We start from the raw sequence: 8,254 nt of genomic DNA, 5'->3' as shown, positions 1-8,254 counted from the left end.
TCTGTGGCTTTACAGCACATCTTCATTTCTCACATGGAAAGTCCTCCCTCATCACTCAACCTTTGAAAAAGTTTCTTGGTTATCTTCGCAAGATTATTTTTTATGATGAAATGTAAAATCATTTTGTCAGTCTCCTTCCTTGCCCCCAACTCCCCTAAAAGCCTTATTTGGTTTTGACTGAAACTATATTACATTTTTAAACTCAAAATGGGAAAATGGACATCTTTTATAATATAATTATATTTTCGAATCCAGATATATGAAATATCTTACAAGTTATGCAAGACTTATTTTGTGTCCCATAGTACAATTTATAAATTTTTAATAACAATGTTATTGAGATATAATTCACACACCCTGTAATTCACCCATTTTAAGTGCATGGTTCAATGGATTTTAGTATATTTAGTCATGCAACCATCATCACAGTCAACTTTTGAATATTTTATTTCCCCCCAAATAAATCCCATCCCCATTAGTGTTCACTCCTCATTTTCCCCCTACCACCCCAGACTCTGGCAACACTAATCTGCTCTCTGTCTCTGTGGGATTGCCGACTCTGAACATTTCTTTTCTTTTCTTTTTTTTTTTTTGAGATGGAGTCTTGCTCTGTCACCCAGGATGGAGTGCAGTGGCCTGATCTAGGCTCACTGCAACCTCCGCCTCCCAGGTTCAAGCGATTCTCCTGCCTCAGCCTCCTGAGTAGCTGGGATTACAGGCGTGTGCCACCATGCCCAGCTAAATTATTTTTGGTATTTTTAATAGAGACAGGGTTTCACCATGTTGATCAGGCTGGTCTTGAACTCCTGACCTTGTGATCCGCCTGTCTCGGCCTCCCAAAGTGCTGGGATTACAGGCATGAACCACTGTGCCCGGCCTGAACATTTCATATAAATAAAATCATATAATATGTGGTTCTCTGTAATTGGCTTCTTTCACTTAGCATAGTATTTTTAAGGTTCATTCACATTGCCGTGTGTATCAGTAATTCATTTCTCTTTATGGTCAAGTAATATCCCATTGCATGGATATACTACATTGTATTTATCCATTCATCAGTTGAAGGACATGTGTGTTTTTTCACTTTTGGGCTATTATGAATAATGCTGCTACAAACATTCATGTACAAGTTTTCGTATGGACATATGTTCTCATTTATCTTGGGTATATACCTAAGAGAATTGCTGGGTCATATGATAACTGTATGTTTAAACTTTTCAAGAAATTGACAGAGTGTTGTCCAAAGCGACTGTGCCATTTTACATTCCCACAAGGAAATAGGCATGAAGGTTCCAAATTCCCAACATCCTTGTCAACACTTGTTATTATCTGTTTTTTTTTTTTTTGATAGTGTATGACATTTCATGGTGGTTTGACTTGCATTTCTCTGATGGTGTTGAGCATTTTTGCACATGCTTGTTGGCTATTTGTATATTTTCTTTGGAGAAGTGTCCATTCAGATCCTTTTGCTCATTTTTTGAATTTGGTATTTGTCTTTTTATTACTGAGTTATAGTAGTTCTTTATATATTCTAGATTCAGATCCCTTATCGTATGTATGATTTGCAGTATTTTTCTACTATTCTGTGGGCAATCTTTTCAGTTTCTTGATGGTGTCCTTGAAGAACAAAATTGTACTCTTCATGGTGTCCACTTTATTTTTCACTTTTTTTTTTGAGATGGACTCTCGCTCCATCACCCAGGCTGCAGTGCAGTGGTGTGATGTTGGCTCACTGCAAACTCTGCCTCTCAGGCTCAAGCGATTCTCCTGCCTTAGCTTCCCGAGTAATTGGGACTACAGGTGTGCATGCGTCACTACACCTGACTAATTTTTGTATTTTTAATAGAGATGAGGTTTCGCATGTCGGCCACGCTAGTCTCAAACTCCTGACCTCACGTGATCCACCTGCCTCAGCCTCCCAAAGTGCTGGGATTATAGGCGTAAGCCACTGTGCCCGACTGATGATATCCACTTTATTTTTCTTCTTTTGTTGCTTGGGCTTTTGATGTCATATCTGAGAAACTACTGACTAATCCAAGGACATGAAGATTTACACTTACGTTTTCTTCTATGAGTTTTGTAGTTTCAGCTCTTAGATTTAGGTCTTTGATCCATTTTTGAGTTAATTTTTGTATGTGGTATGTCCTAGGGACCCAATTTTACAATTTTGCATACAGATATTCAGTTGTCTCAGCACTATTTACTGGGATGAATGAGCTCATTTTCTATCTGGTCATTGCTGGTATGTAGAAAATTATTGAATTTCATCTTCTTGTGTCTCCAGCTACTTTATTGAACTCTCTTGCTAGTTCTAGATATGTCTCAGTCCATTATCTAGGGTTTCTCAGGTAGACAATCATATCACTTACAAATAATGACAAACTTGACTTTTGCTTCCCAAATTTCTGACTCTCTTTCTTCTTGCTTTGAATTTCACAATATTGTCGAAACTATTCAAGTTGCGAGCACCCTTGTTTTATAGGAATTCTTCTGTTATTAAGGACCGTAGTCTGTCCCTTCGTTTCAAGTCATCATTAGCTATCACACTGTCTGCTGGATTGAGATAGATGTCATTTATCATGTTGACAAAGTCTCCTTTTATTCCTAACCACAGAGAATTTGCATTAGGGGGCCTCTTATCAGGATAATTACAAAGCTTTTCTCCCATGTCCTATTCATGTGATGAACAACATGAATACACTTTTACAGTAATCGCTGTTTGTATAAATGAAGTGTCTTCCAGCCAGTGGGAAGATTAGCTCACATGAACAGAAAGAACTCAGGTTTCACTGCTGCATGCTCCCACCTGTGTAACAGAAAACAGATGTCACAAACTGAAAGCCAGTAGGTCATGTCTAGTTTGGCCTGTAAGGCATTTTAGAATGCTGTTTTGAATTAGTTGCCAGCATTTAACAATCAGGAGATTTCTCATATGAATTCCAATTTCTAGTTTCTCTTTTAAAATCATAAGATCTAGCCACACCAGTCTTGCATTTCCACATGGCCACCGTGGGTTGGAGCTGGGCCCCAGGGGCTCCTTTTAGCGGTCTCTTCATTTACCTCATTAGTATTCCATCATACCCTATTGTCACCATACCCTATTGTTTCCCAGATATCAGGATGAAGGCTCAGTTGCCAGTTTTTGCATTTGTGCAATTTTTTAAAATAATGAAATAATGATATTAATGTAGAAAAAAATGAAAGAGGCAAAGAGGGCCATGTGCTTCTAAGAGAAAAGGGGAAAGCATATTTCTAGGTAGAAGTAAAGAATATTGCTATATGTTTAATATGCAAAGTTGTCTGCTGAAAGAATAAGACGGAAGGGGCTACCAGAAATGAAATCTAAGACTAGGGAAAAGCTGTGTCGGGAAAGAGAATCTTATTGCACTGGGGGGAGAAAAGGACTGACCTTTTAACAGGGTTTATTTCAGGAGGCACAGAGTATAAACAATGCTGTTATGAAATGTCAGAATATATTAAGTGAACACCATCTCACCCATTCTATCCCTGAGTTTGACCTGCCTGGCCCTTGGGGATGTTTGAGTTTCGGATCCCTGCTCCAGGTCTTCCAGCTTCCTTCAAAGCCTCCTCAGTTACCCCTGGGGTTCCCCAGGTCTGTCTTACAGTGGTGACTGTGCTGGGGTCAGTCTCCTTGTATTCCCCAAAGTAGAAGGCTTCGTGGTTTCAAAGCAATGCTTTTCCACAGGCCTACAGGGGCCAGAGCCATGGCATGTTCCTGCCTCTTTCACTTGGCTTCTTGGCCCTTAATGAAAAGGTATTTTTGCTTCTTCCTGAAGCTCTTTCCCCATAAGATTCAGAAGGCTTTTTCCCCACAAGGTTCAACCTATGAGGCTGGCCTGGGATAGAGATCACACTCTCATTGGTAGCAACAGCAAGGGACTGGCTTGGGAGAGGTGTGGGTGCAGGTTGGTTCTATCTCCTTTCGCTCCTCCCCAAACATCCAATCTAAATTTTGCAATGGTGACCCATCGGTCAGACTCTACCCGTCTCCTATGGTGACATGCTGGAATTTCCACTGGAGGTCACTCCCTATCTTGCACCCCAGGGCCCACCCGTAAATGCCTCTGCACAGGCCCCTGACTTTTTTAACCAGGTCAATGTACACAGTGGATTCTTGTGGGTGACCAGTCCAGTCTGCATTCCTTTGGGCTCATCCAAAATGTCAGCATTCCTTGAACAAACCCTTCTTTGTCACAGTATATTACTATTACAATTAAAGGCTGGATATAACTTGCATTTATTTTTAAAAATTATTTTATTGATTGATTTATTTTCGAGATGGAGTTTTGTTCTTTCACTCAGGCTGGAGTGAAGTGGAGCGATCTCGGGTCACTGCAACCTCCACCCTCACCGGGTTCAAGTGATTTTCCTGCCTCTCCTGCCTCCTTCCGAGTAGCTGAGATTATAGGCACCTGCCACCACATCTGGCTAATTTTTGAATTTTTAGTAGAGACAGGCTTTCACCATGTTGGCCAGACTGGTCTTGAACTCCTGACCTCAGGCAATCCACCCGCCTCAGCCTCCCAAAGTGCTAGGGTTATAGGCATGAGCCACTGTGCCCAGCCAAACTTGCACTTACTCTATTTCAGATTTTATATCTGTATCATAGAGAGGAATTCCCCTGTAGTTTTCTTTTTGAGCTTCAGTATCAGGTTAAAACAAAATGGGAAGTTTTTCCAAAGTTTGTAAGATTGGCAACTTTTAAGTTTTGCTTTTTTTAGGTCTGTATTTTGAAATAATTTTGGATTTACAAAAAAAGGCGCAAATGAAAGGGTTCCCATAAACCTTTGACCCAGCTTCCCTAAATATCAGCATTGTGTATAACATGGTATGATTCTTGAAATCAGAAAATTAACATTGATACAAAACTATTAAGTAATCTACAGACCTTATTCAAATTTTGCCAATAGTCCAACTCAATGTACGTTTCCTGGCCCAGGATCCAAGCCCAAATCCCTCATTGCATTTAAGTGTTGTGTGACAATCTGTGACAGCCCTTTTGCCTTTGTTTCCTGACCTCGACACTGCTGAAGATTTTGTAGAATGTCCCTCAATTTGAGTGAGTCTGATGTTTTCCTTTTTTTTTTCTTTTCCTTCTAGAGACAGGTTGTCATCTAGGCTCTGTCACCTAGGCTAGAGTGCAGCAGCATAATCACAGTTCACTGTAACCTCAACCTCCTGGGTTCATGTGATCCTCCCACCTCAGCCTTCTTAGTAGTAGGGACTACAGGCCCATGTCACTGTACCCAGCTAATATATTTATTTATTTTTTGGTAGAAAGGGGTCTTGCTATGTTGCCCAGGCTGGTCTTGAACGTCTGGCCTCAAGCAATTCTCCCACCTTAGCTACCAAACTTGCTGGCATCACAGGTGTGAGCAACCAACACCAAGGCCTGATGTTTTCTTTTCTTTTTTTTTTTTGAGACAGAGTGTCACTCTGTTGCCTTGGCTGGAGTGCAGTGGCGCAGTCTCGGCTCACTGCAACCTCCGCCTCCTGGGTTCACGCCATTCTCCTGTCTCAGCCTCCCAAGTAGCTGGGACTATAGGCGCCCGCCACCTCGCCTGCCTAATTTTTTGTATTTTTAGTAGAGATGGGGTTTCACCGTGTTAACCAGGATGGTCTTGATCTGCTGACCTCATGATCCACCTGCCTCGGCCTCCCAAAGTGCTGGGATTACAGGTGTGAGCCACCGCGCCCGGCAAGGCCTGATGTTTTCTATGATGAGATTGATGTAAGACATTTTTGGTGAGAATGCCACAGAAATGATGTGCCTGTCTCGGCACCACATCGCGAGATGAATGTTACTGCTGTATCTCCTTTTGATAATGTTAACATTGTTCACTTGGTTAAGGGCGTGTCCGTCCGGCTTCTTTGCTGTAAGGTTTCTATTTTCCCTTTGTAACTAGAAAGTGTCTTGCTGGACACGGTGGTTCACGCCTGTAATCCCAGCACTTTGGGAGGCCGAGGTGGGCAGATCACTTGAGGCCAGGAGTTTGAGACCAGCCTGGCCAACATGGTGAAACCCCGTCTCTACTAAAACTACAAAAATTAGCCAGGTGTGGTGGTGCATGCCTGTAGTCCCATACACTGGGTGGCTTATCAACAACAAACATTTATTTCTTACAGTTCTGGAAGCTGGGAAGTCCAAGATCAATGTGCTGGCAGATTTGATGTCTAGTGAGGGCCCGTTCCTCTTAGGCAGCACCTCTGACTGTGTCCTCACGTAGTGCAACACATGGCAAGGGGCACTTCCCTTAGGCCCCTTTTGTTTTTTGAGATGGAGTCCTGCTCTGTCGCCCAGGCTGGAGTGCAGGGGCACGATCTTGACTCACTGCAACCTCCGCCTCCCAGGTTCAAGCGATTCCCCTACTTCAGCCTCCCGAGTTGCTGGGACTACAGGCACGTGCCACCACGCCCAGCCAATTTTTTGTATTTTAGTCAGGATGGGGTTTCACCATGTTGGTCAGGATGGTCTCAATCTCCTGACCCTGTGATCCAATTGCCTTGGCCTCCCAAAGTGCTGGAATTACAGGCAAGAGCCACTGTGCCTGGCTCCTTAGGCCTCTTTTCATAGGAGCACTAATTCTAATCATGAGGGCTCCACCCTCATCACCTAGACCTAATCACCTCCCCAAATGCCACACCTTCTAATACCATCACCTTGGGGGTTAGGCTTCAATGTATGAATATTTGGGGGGACACATTCAGACCACAGCACCATTATCATCATATTTTTGCTCACTGCATTTAGTATCTATTTTTTTTTTTTTGAAAGAGTCTTGCTCCGTCACCCAGGCTGGAGTGCAATGGTGTAGCTGGCTCACTGCAACCTCTGCTTCCCAGGTTCAAGAGATTCTCCTGCCTCAGTCTCCCAAGTTGCTGGGATTTCAGGCACGTGCCACCACACCCAGCTAATTTTTGTGTTTTTAGTAGAGACGGGGTTTCACTATGTTGGGCAGGCTGGTCTCAAACTCCTGACCTTAGGTGATCCACCCGCCTTGGCCTCCCTAAGTGCTGGGAATACAGGTGTGAGCCACCGTGCCCAGCCTGTTGATGATTCTTACCTGCAAAAATTATTATTGTGATGTTACCAAATGGTGATTTTCTGCTTCCATCTTCCTTCTGCATGTATTCACTGGCATTCCACTGTAAGAAAGGGTTGTCAATTCTCCCCCATGTATTTATCCAATTTTTTTAATGTCATTATGGACTCTTGGATACTTATTTTATTCTATACACTATAACCCATAACTGTCATTATTGTGTTACTCAGCTTGTTCTGGATTTGGTCACTGGGAGCCCCTTCAAGTTGGTTATTGCATTATTTTGACAAATATTAAACAGTTTTTGAGCACTTTATTATTTTCTAGTACCACAAGATGTTCTAGATTCATCTTGTTCTTTCCCTGTCATGGCCCTTTAATCAGACATTCCTCTAAGGAGCCCTGGTTCCTTTTATTGGAGAATGATATTTAGAAACCAAGATCTGGAAGCTAGGTGTGCTCGTTACTAGTGGGATATCATTACCTCTAGGCTCCATTATCAGAGCTGGGAAATATACATACATCTATATCTCTTTACATATTTATCTATATATTTATCTAACTATTAAAAACCAAGAGTATATACTGATACCTCCATGGGTATACACATGAGTATATACTGATATCTTCTCATCTAATGGCACAACATTCATTCTAGCCTTCCACCTTTCCTTATTTGTAACTTCCTTCCTCAACACTGAAAAACTTGGCTCTTATTATTCACAATATATTTACTTATTTGTTCAATCTTCACATATATATAAAAGAGTTTCAGAATTTCTAACCCATGTACCTGTGAGAAATAGATTTGGTCATCAGAGAACAGACCCCTTAAGCAGCAATACCAACACAATGTGGTAGAAGTTGTGATTTTTTTTTCCATCTTTAGCCTTTGTATTAGTCTGTTCTCACATTGCTATAGAGACTGGGTAATTTTTATAAAGAAAAGAGGTTTAATCAGCTCAAGGTTTTGCAGGCTGTGTAGGAAGCATAGTGGCTTCTGCTTCTGGGGAGGCCGCTGGAAGCTCACAATCATGGTGGAAGGCAAAGTTGGGGCTTGAATGTCACATGGCCAGAGCAGGAGCAAGAGAGAGCAAGGGGCGAGGTACTACACACTGTTTTTTTTTTTTTTTTCATTTTATTTTTTTTGAGGCGGAGTCTTGCTCTGTCGCCCGGACTGGAGTGCAGTG

This window comes from Colobus angolensis, unplaced genomic scaffold, assembly GCF_000951035.1.
Source record: "Colobus angolensis palliatus isolate OR3802 unplaced genomic scaffold, Cang.pa_1.0 Scaffold47, whole genome shotgun sequence".
Classification (NCBI taxonomy): domain Eukaryota; kingdom Metazoa; phylum Chordata; class Mammalia; order Primates; family Cercopithecidae; genus Colobus; species Colobus angolensis.
The sequence above is the reverse complement of the archived record's forward strand: the minus strand, read 5'-3'. Positions refer to the sequence as shown.